The 20,913-nt window shown below is 37.9% G+C and overlaps 2 long non-coding RNA genes across 3 annotated transcripts in view; one reads left to right on the top strand and one right to left on the bottom strand.

Annotated features, from left to right (window-relative positions):
- The window catches only part of LOC110479103 (uncharacterized), an 84,424-nt gene that overhangs the window by 51,354 nt on the left and 12,157 nt on the right, over positions 1–20,913 (bottom strand). The gene's annotated exons all lie outside the window — the stretch shown is intronic.
- LOC116183361 (uncharacterized) lies at positions 843–12,496 on the top strand. Of its 2 annotated transcripts, none has more exons than XR_004147964.3 (3): positions 843–886; positions 2,502–11,880; positions 12,299–12,496. It is a non-coding gene; the product is annotated as an uncharacterized LOC116183361 (long non-coding RNA). The 2 variants fall into 2 exon arrangements; XR_014954028.1 differs by having other exon boundaries at positions 2,502–12,161.

The following is a 20,913-nucleotide window of genomic DNA, read 5'->3' as shown; positions in this document are numbered from 1 at the left end:
AGATTAATTGGCCACCCACTTCTTCAAACTTCATATTGCTGATAATTAAGCATGTGGAAAGAAAAGCAAGGTTTAATGACCCTATTGGTGTAAACTGTCCCATAATTATCTGATCTAGCCACACATTAGCCTCTTCTGCAAGGACCAGATACGTGAGTTTCCTTTCTGCTCCAAGAAGGAAAGACAGGAGTTTCAGACCACCCATTGAGCTGTCTCCCTGTGATGTTTAGGGCTGTTTCCCCATTTGATGATAAAACCATAAGGTATTTGTGTTCCACTGTGAGGACATGTGGCACTATTTTAGAAAATGCTTGCGTAACTTTGACCACTGAAATATACAGAGTTAAAAATAGGCCAGCATTCCAGAAATGCCTTATTCCTCCACATCCACAATGGTTTTATCATGCAAAATTCAGAGAAATTCTGGCAAGGAAATTAATCTCTTTATTTCTTATAACTACAGAAGGAACAGGCAGGAGACATTTGGGGATGCAGATTTAATTTAACAGATATTGCACCTCCTTATGCAATATAATATTTTAAATATTCATCTCACATGGTAAAAATAAAATCCAGGGTGGGGGGTCACCTAAAAAAAGGAGATCAAGCGAAAGACAAAAATATCCATGGATGAAACATAAAACCAGAAGGTGATAAAATAATTACAGATACTCAAATTGGTGAGTTTGTTAGGAGTCACTGAAAGTTTTAGGAAATCTGCTTGAGCTTTGTTTACTTCAGGGCTTTTTATTATCTCCATGGGAAAAAGACAGAGTTGAAAAAGTATGTTGCAGCAAAGAGTCAAAAGGCTTCAGCTGTCTTTTCAACACTTGTATTTTTAATAATGGAATAAGAGAGGAAGAGGGGGTTAGGAAGAACAAAAGAAGTAAGTAAATGATTGTTTGTTTGTTTTAAAATAGAACTGGTTTTGAAGTTGTGCTTTCCTCTTCCTCTCTGCATTCATGATATAATTTTTTCCCTCTCTTCATTGTGCATTTGCGTGTGCTACATTTTGTTGTGAAAGATGCACAGCCTTTTTCTTGTCTTGATTCTAAAGGTTCCAGAGTTAATACTCAGCTTCCTAGCAGTGAATGCCACTGGAAGTATCCTAACTGCCAGAAATGTCATGGTGTGCCAGTTGTGCATCCCTTTTGCTTCTTCCTACTCTTGTGTATCTTTTTGTGTTGATGAGGGGGCAGCATCATCTCCCCTTCACAAAGCAGGTCCAAGATTCAGGCTTGATTATCCAAAAAGTCTGACTCTGAGGAACTCTATGTCCTTTCCACACCTGTATTTACAGAATCATAAAATCATAGAATAGCTCAAATTGGAAAAGGCCTTATTCCTGAAGAGTCTTTATCTTTATGAACACCATACAATGTAATGCTCATACAGTGTGATGAGCATTGCATAAAGAATTAAAAACCCAAGTCATGCTGCCTAAAGGACTCGTATGAAATATATCTGTTAGGATAGATATCTGTTAGGATGTGATTCAGAAAAGCCTTAGGTTGTGAAATTAAAATGGGAACTGAGCAGAGCAGAAAAATGAAAGGAAAAAAAAGTGGACCAAAATCACAGGTATGTTGAATAATGAACAGGAATGATATCTGGAAACATGGCACCATTTCTTCAGGTGGTGTCATTCAGAATGAGTGATTGGACTGTGAGTGTGCTTGGAGTAGACAAAGGAAAAAGGAGGTCAAATCAAGCATCATGGGCATGAAGGAAGATGGAAACAAAACTTGTGTGTGTAGAAGATTAAATAGGATGGAGATAAACACTGTGGGATTTTACAAACAAAGATAAGAAGTTTATTTTCTATGCAGTAATGGGAAAATAGTTAATAAAAGAATCCAAAGAGAAGAGTGCAGTCAGGCCAAGTCATGAATAGGATTCTACCAGCAATGTTTTAAGTGGATGGAAAGAGGATGCAGAACTATGACAATGTTTATACACCCCAGAAGATGAGACTTGCATTCCAAATGAAAACACAAGAAATTACAACTTTCTGCTTTCTGGGCAGACAGAAAAAGTGAATATTTGATACAGAAACAGAAGTTGCAAGACAGGGAGATGGTGTGCTGTGGATGTATCTGGTTTTCCAGATCTAGGAACTCATTGGAAATGCTGACTGTAGTCTCTTCACAACCAAGGAGTCCATTGCTCTCCATTGGGATGTTTCATTGGATTCCCTGTCAAAAAAAAGCCCTAAATATTGTTTTGTATAATGAAGGCAGTAATACAGACCATTATACTAAGCCAGCCTGACACAGTATCAATAATTCTTTTTTTGCTATTAATATTTGCTATTGCTATTACTATACTAAAGCATACATCCTTTTAATGAATACATCCAGAAAAATCAGGATGAATAATAATTCATATTATTCTGCTTTTGTCTGCTCCCCAGTTCATCAGAAAAAAAATCTATCACAAAAATATTTCAGTATGTAAAAAAATTCTACTTGACCACTTTTTTCTTTTTATGACACATATAGAGCAGTACCAAATAGTAAAAAGAAGTTATGGATTCCAGTAATACAGGTGTATGAGGAAATATCAAAAGAGTTCTCCCACAGTTTGCTTGAGAAAAGAGGTGAGTGTAATCTTTCCAACTGTTTGCTGGAACCATGTGATGTAGTGTTAGCACATCTAAATATCTGTGTTTGTGATTGCACATATCTGGAACAAACACAGTGTGTAAGTGTGCTAAAAAGCCTTGGGGATTTTTTCCCAGTGTTTTTAATCTATTGAGATTATTGGTTAATGGAAATAAAAATGTTTATTGAAAAGCCATGCCTTTTATTATTATTTTACTGTGCTCAAAAATGTGAACCTTAAAATTCTAGAAAATGTCAATGAGCTGACTCTTAAAAAAGAAAAAAAGGTAGAAAGGTATTATACCAAGAGAAGGATTGCCACAACATCCTGGAGTTTGCAGGAGCTATTAGAGTTGTGCCTCAGATTGTCTGAGCGTGCCTTTGCCATCCTTCCAAATGACACAAAACAAGGTCCCCTAAATTCACAGAGAAAACATTACTCAATAAATGCTTTGGAATTTCCTTTAAACTGAGAAACTACCAGCTGCACAGATGTGAAAAAGAAAGAGAAACAAAAGTATGGGACCCTATTCTGGGGGCAACTGAACATGAGATTCACAATGGATATATTTGGTATCTGTATTTTATTAATTGTATGTGTTTATTTTATAAAAACAACCTTTCTTCATGATCATAAAACTTCCTTTTGCTTTGAGTGTGTCTCATGCTTATTCAGGAAACAATAAAAATTAGCATTTTTATGGAAAAGATAAATTCCTATGAATCAATATAACAGGCAAGTCTTGAGGAGCATCTGCAATGACTAAACCAGCCCAGGTGTGTTTTATTCAAGCTCTGCCATGGTAGGAATGAAGATTTTCCCAGGTGGACATAGTTCAATGCGTCACTGGGAAGGAGCTGAGAAGGAACACAGGACTTTTGGAAATATTATATAGGAAATTTGTGATACTTCCTGATTTCCACATGAAGAAAGAAAAAAAAAAGTTAAGAAACCTCAAACAGAAGTCATAATGTAGGACAAGACCATATTTCAAGAGAGATCACAATCCCACATTATTATTGAAGTCCCTAAAGGAGGCCTAGATGGAAGGGACTGTCCACAAGGACATGCCATGATAGGACAAGGGATAGTGAGGTAGAGCTCAGCAGAGATAAATTGAAAACTACTAGTTTTGTTAACTAAGAGGAACCACTTCATTAAAGAAAAAGGAAATATTAAATAGTTCCCTATATTTAACCTTCTATAGATGAAATTATGATTAGAGTAACTTTTAGTTAGAACTCCAGCTGTGTCCAATTACACAAATGAGAAGTCAACCTTGGGAGCAATATTCATGAGATAGAGGGATCAGCAAAGGGTCTCTATGAGCACTCCTAAAATAACATGCTTTTTTTTCCCTCTATCACCTCCAGGAATCTGGAAATGTTTGGGCAACATATATTCTGCCTAAATGCCAGCCACCAAATAGAAATGAACCCTTAGAAAGTTGAAATGGGAAAGAAATTAAGGTAACTGATTACAGGAAACATAGAAGCCTTTAATTTTCTTTATTTTGGGGTGTTTTCTCTTTACTTTCAAGACTTTGGTTCACTTTCAGAATAACGGTACCAGAGACAGCATTCATTAATACGAGATTTTTTTTTTGTTTGTTTCACGGTAAACTTTTCCAGCTGTCTGTGGTGACTGTCCAGGGGGATTTAAAATTATTTTCCACATGATAATGACTAGCCAACTTTCCACTGTTCTCAGAAAAAGGAAATGTCATTTAATTGTTGCACATAAAATGGCTTCTGCTGTGGCTCTCCTAGACTGTTGATACCTCACATTTTTCATAAAGCTCTTCAGACTAACATCAGAACAGAGAAAAGATGCTGGGTGTGAAGTAAGATTCTATTATATCCTATGTGGTCCAAGCATAATGGTTGTGAAGCAATGATTGCATTATTTTACATATCTGTGCCTGACCATGTGGGGGATAATTTGTAGAGAAGACCAAAAAGAACCATCCAAGGGACCAGGCTGCAAGGAAAAATAATGGCATTTTGTTTAGCCATTTGTGTGCAGTCCAATACCAAGACTATGAAAAAAATCAGATGCTACTGTGCAAAATAAAAGATACCCTCCCTCAGGAAATGAGTGGGTCCTTTTCTGAGGAGTTATCTGCTGTCAGAAACCTGAAAGCCACTATCACAAGGCTGGTGATTTCAGAGTGTGACAGCTGTCATGAAAATTGTCACAGCCTTTGCCTGAGAGGGCAGGGAAAGGTACACCACAGCAAGCTGCAGCCCAGAAAAGCTCCCATAGAGATGCTGAATAATTCACCTTCTGTGGCCAAAACCATTACCCCAATGTTTGAGGGATGGGACAGAATGAATTCATTCTACTTCTTTCCCAAAATGAATTTCTTACCTGGATGGGTTCATCTTGCAGACTATAGCATCTCTTGAATTGTATTACCTTTGAATGAAAGGTTTTTACATAAGTTCCTTTCTACATGTCATAAACTTTCATATATTTTCATCTTTGTATTACCTGGGCTACATCCAATATCTCTGTCACCTTCAGACAGCTCTTTCTTTTAATTCACATTTCCATCGACATTTCTGGCAGGCCTACAGTGAAATATTCCGTAGCTTTCATGAATGTGAGGAATGTGGTGGTGAACCACAGGATTCCCCCACCTACAGCTCCCCCTTTCAGCTGCCAGCTGCTTGTCAGATTTTAATTAACAGGAAAGTTGCTAGGAGTTATTCATGCTGGTTCCCTCTGTTCCTCTCTGGAGAATTCCTAAGCAGCATTCAGAGCATTGAGCCTGCACTTTCTCCTCTTTAATGCTCTTCTTCCCAGCAGCCAGTGAAAAATGTAGAAAGTGATGAGTTTCTGCATCCAGAGCTCAGTTAACAGAGAATTATGTCCACCAGTTATGGATATGGCACATAGGGCCTCCCTTCTTTCCACTTCCCCCTCCTGTTTCCTACTCAAAATTAATGAAGAGGACTTCAAAAAGATTATGTCTGCTCAACTGTAGATATATTCTTAATTTTTTTTTTTTTTAATAGTATCAGGAGTATAACTGGGGTGAAAGCAAATATGGGCATGGACAAGTGAAGTTATCACTGGAGTGGAGGGAAGGCTTCTAAAAGCATTGTCTTTAGCAAAGTCACAGCAGCTCATGATGAGAGTTTATTTCTCCTCCTTCTGGGCAACCCCTGAAACACATACCTGTTACCTTTTTTTTGTTTTTTTCTGCCTGTCACTGGGATTCAGAATTGTTTGGCCAAGTAATATCTAAATGCCCCCAAATGTCTAGGATCGTATCAGGAAGTCTGAAGGACAGCACAGGAGTACAAGAAAGTGAAAACTTGTTGCAAAATATCATCATCCAGTGAATATCCTGAGCTGTAGCCTAGCCATGACATCTTACTGAGAGCAGTTGGATGCTAAATGGGAAGGTTACACTTCTCACTGTTGGCTACCAGCCTTTGAAAATTATTAAAAGTCAGCAATGTGCAGCAGTCATTCTAAGTGATCCAACAGAGACTCAGAGAACATGTCTATACTCAGTCTTAAAAGGAAATAGCAAATGGTAAACAGTTGGTTACAACAGATAGCAATTTAATAGACATATCTTTTCTTGATAAGCTGCAGATAAAATCTGATGTACTGTGGAACCCCAAGGAACTGTCCTATACTCTGAGTGTAAGTTTCCATCATAATCCCTGTTTTGATGCCCTCAACCAACCCTTCATTATATATTTCTGCAAAGAGCTCCTTCTTGTGTAATGTTTCTGCTATGTGGAATCCAGCCAGAGAAAGTCTGGAAAGAAGGGAGGGAGAAGAAAGAAGCTGGAGCTTATTCTCACAGGTGTCATTAAAAGAAAGGACTTTGTAAAGTGTGATATCTTTTTTGACACATTATCAATCTTTTTTAAGGCAGTTTTTACTGTGTCTCTGATTTGCACTTCACTTTATTTATAGTTTCTCCTGGTCATTTTTTTTTAAGAACTGGAGTGGGGAACACAGCATTGGTTCAAATTTTGCAAATGGCTTTGTGGCCCCCGCTGCCTGGGCGCCTCCATAGAGCTGATGGTCTAAGCATTTCTAGTCCTGAGAGACAGTAATGGCCCATCCTCTCCCTTCCAGATAAAAAGTGTGTCCATTTGGGTGAAACTTGTCCTATATTAAAAGAAAATGAAGCTTCTTAGTGATCCTTCAGTTCCTCCATTTTATACTTAATGGCAAGAATGAATTCCCTTCCCTCATTATTAATATCCAGGGTACTTCCTCCACAAGCACTATGAGTAGCCATCAAATAAACATGGACAGACACTGCAAAGCTTTGCAGACCTATCCTGCAAAAACTTTAAGGGCTGATATCGTGAATCCTAAATAGTCTATGAGAACCAACCATGTTTTTATAAATTCTACAGGTGTTATACTACCCTGTGACCATCAACTCCGCCAGTCTTAACCCATTTATAAATGTTTTCCCTGCTTTTTGCCTGTGCTGGAAATGATACTGCAGGAAGTCTTTAGGTGAGGGTATCTTCAATCCAGCCCTTTCATACCTATTCACTAGTAAAAAACGGTGGTTTGATTGGTAAGTTTAATGTGGAGGGTGGGTGATGGCCTTTTCTCATGGCCAGAGAGTGTGGAGTTCATCTTTGCAAGCATTATTTGCAGTAACAGCCTCATCCACACATCCCTCTGATCTACAAATTTATTGTAAATAGGCCATTGACAGCAATCTAGCAAAGCAATTGTAGGCCTAAAGCAGTGGAAAAGTAAAACACAGAAAGTGTCATGGGAATAACAGGGCCAGCTCCTGGATGAGATACCAGCATGTGTAAGAATGAGAAATGGCCTCCAGCTCTGTGGACTCAGGGCTGCAGCCACAAAGCTGCAGAGTTCCCCACTGGGGCACACAATGGCACAGGATTCCAGGAGGGCAAAGGGGATTTAGGCACACAACTCCAAAGCTGACCAGGGGACTCACCCAGGTGGCCCTCACTGGAAATCTGACTGGAGTTCTGTATGGCAGAATCTCTCCTGGTTAGGTCTGAAATTTTCATTCTGTGCAACTGCATGCCTACATTTGTTTAGAGAACAGAAGCTGGACAAACTCCAGTCTATGCCTGACGAAATTCATACACAGAGGATGATTTCAAATATTCCAAATAAACTGCTATTGGCCTGGCTTTACTTTGAGGCTACAAGCTTCCATTCATCAGCAGTCTCTTTTCACTCTTTGTTTTCTCCTTTGGAATGTTTCTGTAAAGCAGCTTATAAACTTTTGGCTTTAAATAAAAAGATGCTAGGGTTTTTTGTTGTTATTTGGATGGGATTTTTTAACATCTATTGCAACAGCAACTGCAAGGTCTCTACTTCCACCAGGATTCCCCCTGAGAATTAAAACCACAGTCAAACAAAAGAGAACAGAGAACAGAGAGGACAGAGAGGACAGAGAAATCCCCTACAAGCCTCTGAGGAGACCGACTCATCCCTTTATCAGCTTTTGGCCTCTGTGTATCCATCCCAAAGACGATTCAGAATGTTCTGAGGTTGTCCCATGCAGGAGGTAGTGGTTCTGGTGTTACAAAGGCTCTTCTGTCAGCTTCACAGCTGCCTGAAAATTGGATTTTATTTCATCAGATACTCCAGCTCTGAAAGGGGGTTTATCTTTCATCATGACATTGCATGTGTCCAGCCCGTCTGATTCATACTAATCTGGCATTCTTTCTGTTCATTAGGTCTTTAGCTAAAAAAATAAAACATAAAAATAGAAATAAACCCAAACAACAAAACCCCCAGAAAACAAGGCTAGGACTATGTATTCAAAATTCCTTGTGTACCCCTCAGTTTAGGGTACATTTTAATTATTTAGGTCTAATGGCAGCCATGCAGTGTAAGTAGTGTAAGTAGGAGCATACGACTTGTCTTATCAGATCAGACCATTGGTCCATGAAGTGTTGCACAGTGAATCCAACACCTGATTTGTGAAAGGAAGGCAAAAACAACTGAAGTATTATCCCTCTTAGCTAAGTCTACAACGATACCCCCCAGGAAAAAATTCCTCCCTTGCACCTGTGGTGATCAGATCTCTATACCCTAATTAAAAAGGGCTTCTCAGCTCAAACCATGCAAAGAAAGAATGTATGAAAATTGATAGAAAAAGGATAAAACCCAGGAAGATGCCAAGAAGCTTGGAGGGACTTTCCATTTATCAAACTTATTCACAGGTGGTTGCAGAGTTAAAGGCAACAGAAAAAAGTTTGAGCACTGCAGGTACAGTATGAGAAAATGTTCAAAGTGCTAGCACAGCACCAGCACAGTAACTCAAAATAAAATGTATGCATGGGGTCATGTGTCTCTGACCTTTACTTGTCATACAGTTTCACTGCAGACACTAACAGGGCCTCTAAAGGCCTGACTGACACAGATGTGGTTGTTCTGCTCCTATTTTAATGACAGTAAATTAATACTTGCTTCTAGATAGCAAATTAATCTGGAATGTAGTGGCCTCTTTATGATGTCATCCTAAGTGCCCATTGCATAGCTGTAAGGTCATTGTAAGGACATGTCTTTTGGGGACCTGAAAGTGTCTGCAAAATGCAGTTTTCATGGGAAGCTTAATCACTTGAGATGTTTAAAAATCAGTTCATCTTAGTTCCCTTTCAATCATCATGCAATCTGGAATTAGTATTCAAAAAATGTAAGCTTTTAGGACTGTATAATGAGCTGAGTCCTCCAACATATGCACTAATTACTTGAATAAGAGAATGTCATTCTGTAAAATAATAAATGAAGTCATCTTTTACTTATGAGAACTACCAGCAGGATTTGCTCTGCAATGCCCTTATTTGTTGAACTTTTGGAACACAGGGCTCTGTACAGAATTGTGTGGTCTCCCTTATCATTGTTGTTTTGCATCCCTTAAATTCAGAGACATTAGCAGGGTGTGGCTTTTTTTCCATTAAAGGCTGTTTTGGGTAACAGTAATCCAAAATCTATTTTGTTATGCTAACAGCTAAAGGCCTTGTAACAATAATTTCTGTTTGGCAGCATCACAGTCAATTTCATTGATGTTAAAGTTGTTTTAATTCTCTTTTTCAGGAGAGAGAAAAGATCCAGTAATTCTTCTAAGATGATTTCTCCATACTTTTCATCTTTTACCACAATAGGGATTGCCAGGGAACTGTTCAAGAAAGAAATGCAGATAAGCAATACCACCACCAGAAGGAAAGGGAAGAGGAGGAAAAGAAAGGCAGAAAATACTTGGGGATTTTTGTCAAACTCAAACAAAAGTAAGAGCAGCTGCAAACTGGCAGAAACAAACAACTGTGTAAACCAAAAAATGTTCTAGCACTTGTATGGATACAGAGGTACTGATTCACCACTTACATGATATGCAGATGACTGGTTATAAACTTTAATGTGTGTGATAATAGTAACTAAACCCAAGGTGTGTGACAGTAGTGGACTAAGCCATAGCCACACACACACAATGCAGAAATTAGTGATTATAACAATGATAATATGACCTTATCCTTATATTCTTCAACTCTTTGCTTCACCCTATTCAGCCTATCAGAGAGCAGAGCTAATGGTGTGTTTTTCAAGGTATTTTTAAGTACAAATCAGAATTTGTAAGAAATTTTCTGGAGCAACTCAGAAATAAAAAGACCTGCTGAAGAAGGAAAAGGTTGTGGAGCAGTTCCCAGCCTTGCCTTGCACATCCTGATATCCTCCTGCCCATCCAGATGCCTCATGGACAACTTCTAGCCTGGCCACCAGGTCTGCAGGCACATGACACAGTGTGCTCCTGCTGCACCTGAGACTCATCTTGAGGCAAAGGAAGGGGGAGAGGCTAGCAGTGAAGAAAGCTTACTAGCATGCTTTTAGGAAATATATAACAGGCATTCTGGGTTCACAAATCCTTTACTCGTGGGATTTGTGCTCCTAAATCTTCAAGGTGCTTCTGGAAATATTTCTTTTGAAATATGAATGCACTCATTTTGGGAAACTCACCAAAATGTTAATAAATCCTAAGTCAGTAGTCTCACACCAAAGTCGACCTTCTCTGTTACTGCTAGGAAGGAGAGTTGTTGGCATCAGTTGAATTGAAGGGGATTTCCTTTTGTTTTGCAATGTATGTGCAGACAAGCAGGCACCAAGCTACAAGTGAGTAACTTTCCCACTAATCCTCCAAGGCGTGTGACAATATGACCCTGAGCTTTTACAACTAAGAACATTATGGTATGTAAATATTATGAACATATATGGTAAGTGCTGTACTTGCTGAAAAACACAGAAAATTATTCCCGGGAATGCCTAGCTGACCCTAAAGCTACACAGATTATTCTTTTTTTGTCTTCAGCATTCATCTCTGTTCAAAACCATGATGATATATTAGATGCGAGTTCAGCAAAGCAGGAATTTTGTCTTGCTGCCTTTATTTCTCAATTAGGATCTGTTTTATTTTGGGTATAAATAATACAAATGAGAAATAAAAAAAAATATATTGTGTTGTGTTTGCCACTGCATTCTTTCCAAAAGGGAAATAAATAATCACTTGTTGAACTGAGAACATTTTAACTGCTAGCTGGAAACCAGAATGTCACTAATTGTGCAGCACACATCAAATGATGACAAAAAGCGTGACTTGTTCTCTGCAGTCACGCACCAAAGCAACTGAAGAAAATCTGTTATTATTTCTTCAAAAATGTTGTGGCATCCATTGAAGTCACTAGGATATGGGAAAAAAATAAAAGAGAAAAAAGTATATTGTTTTAAGTCTCTCGATAGAAATTTCATGGCACAATAGAACGTCACCTCTTTTTGATTAATATATATCCAGCATAAAATAAACATATTATAAATAACATTGATAAAACATATCAATGGGCACTGAAACAATGTGCAAAACCTTGGTTTATTTGCATAGAAGAGCTAGGATGAAGCAGATGAGGAAAAAAGTACAGGGGAGATTTTGCAGTGGAAGAGTCATGAGTATACTTTCAATAACAGTCTCAACAATTGCAAGGGCCATGTACCATCTGCCTGCTTAATAGGAATATATTATATTATGGAGGAACATGACAGCCTTTGAAATTATTCATCCCTTAATATGTGTATATATCTCATTAAATTCTTGCAGTTCTCACTGCGTTTTTTCTGGATTTGCAATTCAGCTTTCAATACACATAGAGACTTGGAACATGCATCCCACAGAGGAGTCCCAAGAGTGCAGATTTATCCATGGAATTATGCCAAGAATAAATTAGACTATGGACCTCAGAGGCATCACTCACAAGGGTATGAACTACTGGCTAAGTTACATAGCATCTGTACTTTGGTTATTTCCATTTACTTCTGTTTTACTTGATTAGATTCCAGCACTTGGTAAACTTATCTCTTTTTTTTAAAGAATATGTTTGCATATCAAGTAAATTTTTAGCATCCTTGCTCAACACCTGCAAAATGCTCTTAATAAAAAGGGAACTTGCAACTTTGCATGTAGTATAGGAAGAACCAAAATTCCACTACATCTTGGGAAAAAGCATTGGTTGAGGGAAGAATATGATGCAATTATCCAAGTGAGCTTTTAATTAAGATGAATTTAACTCCTGATGATCTCAGCAAATTTAAAACTCTTCCAGTTTCTTCATCATGCCATTATTGGTTTATTATCAGTTTGTTTTTATAAAAATGTTTGTGCTATTTTTTTTAATAGAGGAAAGAAAAAGACAGCAGTTGTGGAATGAAATGGGACCAAAATGGTTTTGAAGCAAGGAATGGCTCCTGCCACCATTTACTGAAGAATGAAGAGTTCAGTTTTTAAAACTGGAAATAAATGTATGTTTCACACAGACTGGAATTTTCAATATGTCTGAGCTGTCTCAGAAAACAATTAATAAACAGAAGTGATGTATCTCTGGGTCCCAAATTGCTGGTGGTGTTTTGGACCATTTGAAGATTTGTAAGGATTTGCCCTTGTGAGCAATTATGTCCTTAGAGGGAAGTCCTATAGAAATCAGAAAGGTTTTTCCTTTTAAGGTCTTTTTCCAAGCCCATTGATGCCAAGGGAAGAAAAAAAATCCTATTGACTCTGTAGGCTGAGTTCAGGCCCATGAAGCAGTCAGTTCAGTGGCAACTAATTTTTCACTTCTGACAGAATATTAGAATTGCTCAATTGGTTAAAATAATGTGCAAGTACTTCTGCAAAATTATTTCAGGTTGTATTTCACTGTTTGTTATTCTTAAGCTCATGTCATCTGTTGTTCACGGATATTCAGGCTAACTTAGAGTTTTGTCATGAAAATGTTTAAAAATACCAGAAGTTCAAAAGTTTTTGGACAAATGATCAATCATCTGGAAATTCATCACAGAAGTCCATTATACAGTAGCTGTCATCATTGCAGTCTTTTGTTTAAAGAGTATCAACCACTCAACTGGAAGCATGAACTGCATCCAAGATTTGTGTTAAAGCTAAGGTTATAAATCACCTTCTACAGAAAAGAAATATTTCTGGACACCAAATAATCAATTACATAGATTTTAAAAGCCCTAGAGGCTAAAATTTGAGTGTCAGTACTATTTTTTCTCACTAAAGCATTAATATATAGACATGTATATACAGCTACACAAACCATACAGAAAGTTAAGTATTATGTTAACAAGATGGCAAGAACTAAATTAAAGCCTACCCTCAGCATACCAAATTTCATCCAAAAGCAGCTCACACAGACAAGATGTTTGTACCTAGAAGTATATCAATTTTTGATACAGCTGTCTCAGAAGCCAGGCTGGTTGTGGCTCTGCAAAGTTAGGACCATACTCATCTACATCCAGTTGCAGGATGTGAGGCTCCAGCAGGAACAGCAGGATGGAACTGCTGGCAGTTGACAAATTGATACAGAAAAACAGCAGAAAAGGTACTTTTTTTTTAGTAGAATGACTGTGACTAATGATGGGCAGACACCACTTGTGCTGCTCTCCCAGAAGGTGGTTTCCATAATTCCCAGCTCATGGGTGCACAGGACAGCTGAGAGCCAGAGTGTCTTCAGTGGTCACATCCAAATACAGCAGAGCTCACCATGAATCAGAAACCTAAGGCTGCATGCCAGATTTGTGAGATGTAAGCAGTTTTAAAATGCAGAATTCATGCCAGATAAACCCATACTGAATGACCATGGAAAAAGCAGGAGCAGTAGGGTGTCAAAAGGATCTTGGGTGAAGATGGGGTTTGGGCTGAGTGGTTTTATAGCCATACTTGGTGAAATAGAAATGGAGTTAAACTGCATTCTTCACTCAGAGATCAGGAGGGAGTTCCACCTTTAGCTCACTCTCTTCTTCAGAGCTGCACAATAGGGTGGGTTCGTTGTTGTGGTTTTCCACACTATCCAGATGCTGCACACGTTGAAATTGGCTGGCAGGAGAATACTCGGCTCAGCACAGAGATGTCCTGACCTAAGAGAACAAATCCTGTGTTCCAGACTCCCACACACTGTGGTCCTGCACATGCTTCTCTGTTGCACAATAATCATATTAATTTACCTCTCCCCATCCCTGCTAATTAGTTCAAATTCTGTGTTCAGTGCTCAGTAATCCAAAACTGTGACTTCCACCCTGAGGGCCAAAGGAATCTTCTGATAGATTTTTCTCTCTTTGTTCCTTACAGATTATAGAGGGAATCAGAGAAGTAAGAACAAACAATAGAAGATATGCTCTCAAGTAATGGAGATCACCCCACTCTTTCTTCAGTCCTGTGTAATAGGTGTACATAAAGAGCAAAGATGTTTTCTGGTGAAAATTAATATTCCTTTGTGGGAGTCAGAATTGAATCTGAATTGACATTGATTTTAAACGCAGATGCTGGCAGAGTAAAATTAATTTTCAAACACTGAAGCTTTCCCTGGTAAAATATTTAAGGCTGCATTTTCAAGCTAGAAGGAAAAAGTGATGAAAAGTTCTTAAAACTGAAGAAACAAAATCCTTGATTTTGATCCAAAGCCCTGCAAAACAAGATCCTATATTGAAATGGCTAATCTTAGGAGAATGTAGGGGGATAAAATGGGTACTTTCCTTCCTCTCTTCCTTTCCCCCCTTTATTTGTTCAAGCTGCATGTAATATGCCATGGGGGATTTTCTGCCAAAGATGTCCTTCACAAGCATTTATCCCATACTTTATTCTTCGTGGTGCTGTAAGGAAATAGGCACTTGGCAGCAAAAGGCATGACACAGCACCAAGCAGGGCAGAGCAGAGGTTAGCCCAGGTCCTGAAAGTGTCATAGCCCTATTTCCAGCCTGGTTTATACTGTTGTGATGGCTCTCAGGACTTCAGATTTCTCTTCTGCATGTTCAGCATTGCAAACTCTTGAACAATGCATTATAGGCAAAGAATAAATGGTTCTGTACAGTCTTAAACTTCCTTTGCACATTATCTTAGGAGCAATGCCTGTGCTTGGTCAGACACATTTTGTACTGTGGATAAAGCAGCTGTGGTCCTAACTTGTTCTTCTGTGCCAGGTGAAAATCTAGCAGCCAAGGGGTAATTATATAGCTACTACTGGATATTATTATTATTATTTATTGATCATACTGTTAAAGGATCCATAGGCTTTAAATGAGAAAAGGTCCGTGGTGTCTTAAGTAGGTTCTGATAACTAAATGAGGCTTTTCAAGAAGCCTCTCGTCTGAAAAAAACCTCCAGAAATATGTCTAGTGTTCCCAATCCACTGCTATAGATGGTCTTTCCCATTTTTACATGAAGAAAGTGTCCCTTTGTGAATGAGTTCAGACCATTGTCCTTCATACCCAAAAGTAACCTTACACTTATAGAGAGCCACTGACCACTCATCTGCAGAAGGCTCTTCACAGTGAGACTGGACAGACCTTAACTTTCATCTTGGAAATTCAGGCCTTACAAGAAAAAGGAACCATAAAACACCCTGTCAGCACACAAGAGGTAATGGCAACATTTCAAAGATATCTTGCAAATTAAAGTGATGTGCAAAGATTGCACAGTTGTTTGGTGTCAGTTGTCTTATGTTAGCTAGCAGCCTGCCTTTTCTGAAGTTGCAGCTGGCACAAGGTGACATAATTAAGCCATAAAGTATTTAGACCATAATTCAATTCATGATGTAAGTTGATATAATTATTTTCATTGCTGCAGATTTCAGTAAGAACCAGACCAATGGATGAGAAATAATTTAGCACAGTATTTTTTTATGAAATCTCGAACACTAGAAGTGCTCAAGACCAGGTTGGATGGGGCCCTAAATAGCCTGGTCTAGTGGGTGCTTGGAAAAAAAGTGATCTTTAAGGTACCTATCAATGCAAGCCTTTCTATGATTTCTATGAAATCTATTGTTCACACTGAGATTTTGGAGAGAAATTTATTCTCCATTTATATTTTATTAATTTGGTTGTTACTGGTGTTACTCAATTACCACTTCAGCTCTACTATCACTTCTATCCCAGACCAGGAAGAGGAAAAGATAGTGTGTGGTGTCATGAGGCAGTTGGTGCCAGGCTAGTTTGGATGCTGAAGTGCCAGAGATTTTTACATAGTTTTGTTTCTGTTCATCTTAGTGTTGCAAAGGCTCCCATAAAATTCATTGCAAGTAGAACAGGCAAAAGTAAATTAGGAAAGAGAACCATCAAAATATGACTGTGTGGCAGAAAACAAGCATTCAGGAGAAATATGAAATATATAGACTTTCATTCAGAACTCAGAAATAATTAAAAAAAAAACCCAATCTCCAAACCTTGAAATATTTTGAATTCAGAAAGATTTTTTTCTTGCTGTCCTAAGTCTAGTGCTTTTGTTCTGAACAGGCTTTCACAGTTTAGAGGTGTCTGCCAGAGATGGAGTTCAGACAAATCTCCATGTCTGTCCCATGACCTGCGCATTTCATGGACCTGAACTCCTTAGGCTTGCTGAGTCATGAGAAGTGGAGAAAGGGAACATGAACCCATCAAGAAACTTCTGAGAAATGAGGGTGGCATGTTTTTCCAAAACATTGCAGCTTTGATTTTTTCTTGAAATAAACCCAGGGTTCTCTGGACAATTTTTATTTACCTATTTTTAATTTATTTACCTAAAACCCGAATTTTCTGCTCTAAAATGTCTCTCCTGTGTTGTGCTCTGCTGCCTGTTTTCTTCTGTGGAGAACAAAGCACTGTTACTTCTTGAAAACCTCTGCAGCTCCCTAGTGAATAACTTGAATCCCTTCATCCCACACCCATGCCATGTATAAGTTTGTTGGCTGAGACATGGAAGAAGATATTTTTGTGAAGTAATAATTTACATGAGTGAGACATTAAGCCACAATCAGCTGACAAAGGAAAGGAGCATAGTGTTTCTATGCTATGAGAGCAGTTCCATGGTTTTGGAGTGGTTTTTTGTACAATTTGTACAGTGGACATTCTCCCATATAGCTCCTACAGTAGTAAGTTTTCTATAGTAGAATGGGGTTTTTTTTTTGTTTATTATGTGTATTACACAGTGAACTGCAGAAATGCCGTATTATTTTACTGAAAACTAATCAAATGTAAATTAGCACTTAATAATTTTTATTTAATTTTGATTACCGTGTAAAACATACTTTAATTACATCAGAATAAAAACTGGAACTTGAGCAATTATTTAAACATACCCCTAGAGTTTAATACCATTTAGGGCTGGACTCCTCTCTGATGTTGTGTGGGGGCTTTTTATAGTGAAACATTTAAAATAACAGCTAATTTGTAACATACACACACACATATGAAACACATTATTTTTAGAGCATTATTTTTACTGTGTATCTTGAAATAGAGTGTGTGTGTATATTCATTTAACACAACTTGAGGTCTTGGAAAACTCGGCTCAAATTCCAATTATTATACATTACTTCTAAAGCAAAGTACAAAAAAAAAGAAGGGTGATTGTTGCTGTAAGCATTTTAATGGGCATCACTGTTGCAAATGGCAAGAGCTATGGAAGTCTTAGAAACATTTCTCCATTCCAAGGACAAAAGTTTGCATTGCTTTGGCCTGCCTTAGTCTCAGCCACCTGGAATTTCTATTGACCTACCCTAAAGTCCAGCTTTGGATGTGGTATTAAACACACTGGAGGAGGTGCCAGACTGGGATTTTTTCCCTGCTGCTTGCTTCTTGCAGCCACAGCACCATGCACCTCCTGTCACTCTTTGTCCCTTGAGACATCACTCCATGCTAGTTTTCCCTCTTGGAAAAAACTACTCATAAAGACTTGTTTTTTTTCAGACTGCCAAACATCTCCTTCAGACTTCTGCAAACCATTGTCCAGTATTTTTGCCCAGAAAGGGGAAAATATGGGCTCTGAGTTGTGCAGATTCAGATGTAATGGTTGTCTTGCTGAGATGCTGAGAAATTTCATCTCTGTCAATTAATTCAGCAATGGGATTCCAACAGTTCATTCTTTGGATTTTAAAAAAATTAAAAGGGGAAAAATTAAATCAGGCAATCAAAATATCCAATTAACATCTTGAAAAATAACCTACCTTAATTTTTTTACTATTTAGTAATGTTGATCAAATGAATGCTACAAGATAAAAATCAGGGCACTGTCTGAAGCCACAGCTTGAAAGGCAAGAAGTCAAGTTTCAGTCAGTCAAAATAAAGAAAAATGGGATATTTTCTATGAGAAACTGGTTGACCAGAGGTATAGGAAAGGTTTGTTTTCCTTACAAAAAAGAATAATCTGCTGACTGCAAAAAAAACTTCTTTTTTTTCTCCATCAGAAAACATAACAGCATGGATTTCAGTACCATAATACGATTACAACTGTAGGAAGGGAACACCAGGTCACAGACCAGGACATTCAAACATCTGCTGATGTCAGCAATTATCACAAAGAGACAAATGTTAATAACGTTCAGGTGCTCAGATGAGTTAGGTTTAGGAGGGTTTTTTTCTTATTTTTCCCTTTTTTGTTTTTTGCAATTGAAAAACAGGGAGTTTGGGAGAATTGCATTGGCTATTACAAGTACAGACTGTACTCTCTCTTGATGCTTGACCCTACATTCTTTCTTTTATATGGGATGAAGTTCATTTTCCTTGGGCTAGAATAAAATGAGAACACCATGGAAGTTTGCATGTTGGCAGAGATGAAGGGTGGGCTGAGTGGATGATCTAACTGGGCTTCTCCATCCTGATGTTCTCGCACACTGTGAAGTTTTGTGATGAGCTGTTGGTTTAATTTTACAGGACCTCCGTGGCCAGCTTGTGAAATCTGGCTAGCAAAAACATAATGGAACTTATGGCTGGGTTGGCTAAGTTATTTGTTTGTTTAGGGAAGAGTTTTTTTCAGTACATTAATCACAAAAATAAAGTTAGTCTTCATTAACACTTTAAACGTTAATCCCATCGTAGTAGCTTCAATGGATCTTTTCCAATCATCTATCCCTTCTAAAACACTGATGGTAGACTCTGAAAGTGTGAGGACTGAAAATTTTTGAAAACCTAGAAAGAGACTGAATCTGGTGTTTGGTAGTATTTTTGAAATATTCAATTATTATTTTCTGTCAGTACCACAGAATGGATTTCATAAATGATTTCCATTGGGGAAGCCTGGCTGCATAGTTTGCATATCATCACAAAGCTATTTTGAAGAATAAACTTAGGAAAAACTTTTCAGTTGAAGTTTCAATTTTATTTGGTCCTTATCAAATACTTAAAATGATTCATTGTGCCTCTGTGCCCCGGGGGAGCTTGTCTGAAAGAGCCAGAGCAGGTAGGGAAAAGTCATGTTCTATTTGTCTTCATTTGTTATATATTAGTGAACTTTGAGTTATTGCCTTTACTACATGACATTACTTCATTCCTACCACCACCAAAAAGGAAACATTATGGAAACGTGAGGAAATTTCTGGGGAATTGTATACAAACAACTTAAAATTCTGATGCCTCAAACTGCACCTGCTACCTGACGGCTTTATTTTTATGCTAGTACAGAAAGTGTGATAAATTGCTCAGAAGATCAAACTAATTAAGTAGCTGCTATTGTTAAGAATGTCTTTTACAAATGAAAAATTAAGTTGCATTTAGCACTCAACACCTATACACCAAAGCACACAGCCCAGATGAGCTAAGCTTTAAAACTGGCGTAGAAATGACCTAATGTTTTTAGGGAATTGTATGCACAATATGGCAAGAGATCAGTAACAATTGAGGAAAAAAAACCAAAACAAAAACAACACCTAAAACTACTCAACTGCTAGCAATAAAGAAGTACCAAGTTTCAAAATGTGTTAACTATTTTTGGCTTGTTTGTATCATCTGCTTTGTGCAGTTTCATGTGACAAGCTCTTATCTTGGCACCAACACTGAAATAGCATTTGGTGTGACAAAATGTGTACCTTTGTACCTTTACAACTCATGGCAGCTCTGCAAGAGAAGAGACAAAGGTGTTACCTCTGCAGAATGATAAAAACCCATGGACTGAATAGGCTGGAAGCAGGAGAATGTGCTTGCTGTATATGTGCATACATGTATTTATATTCACATATCCAAGCACACAGGCACATACATCAATCTCAGTAACAAAGTTTTGGTTTTAAAAGCATGAAGTTGGCCTCAGGAGCTAAGAAACTGAATTTGTGAGCTGTTAAATGTCAGAGCTGACCTCTGGGAGTTTGAGGAGGGATGATGTGGTGAAGGGCAGGCTTCAGGTCATGTTTTATACAAGAAGTTTAATTGTTCTGGCTAGGAAGCAAAAGTGACTCATTTACTTGAAGTGGGTCCCTATCTCCCAATGCAGATTTCTAATGGAGGAGGATACTGCTAGCAATAATGTCTTTTTAAAAATTGGACTGGTTTACTTCAGTATTTTAACTACTTCCATTCAGATTCATTTGTTTTGGACACATAATTTGATAGTGTTCCAATGATAGCAAAAAACAGTTCTTTGGTCACCCTTCGTGAACCCATACAAGTCTTTTTGTTGTGTTTAAATCAGATTTTTTTTGCCAAAGAAAATTGTAAGCTAGTGGGCTCTTTCTGAGCCTTTTATTGAAAAATGTAATAAACTATTTAACTGTATATATTGTAAAGTCATTGTGACACTGGGTTTGTGGTGTTGCTCTTTTCATTTTCACTTTTGTCTCATAAAGTTCCCTCTAGAGATGATGTGCGTGAATTTTGAGTCATGACAAATGATAACACACATATACAAATAAAAAATACAATTAATTTGTTTAGTATAATCTAATCTATTAACAAAAGTCTGTCATTCATATCAGTTCAATTTGGCTGTGTCCTTTAACCACTTTGATTTACCAAGCTCATATTTCTGAATTACCAGCCTATCCCCAGCCCTTAGTA

Source organism: Lonchura striata, chromosome 3 (genome assembly GCF_050655825.1).
Source record: "Lonchura striata isolate lonStrDom1 chromosome 3, ASM5065582v1, whole genome shotgun sequence".
Lineage (NCBI taxonomy): Eukaryota > Metazoa > Chordata > Aves > Passeriformes > Estrildidae > Lonchura > Lonchura striata.
The sequence above is the reverse complement of the archived record's forward strand: the minus strand, read 5'-3'. Positions and strand labels throughout refer to the sequence as shown.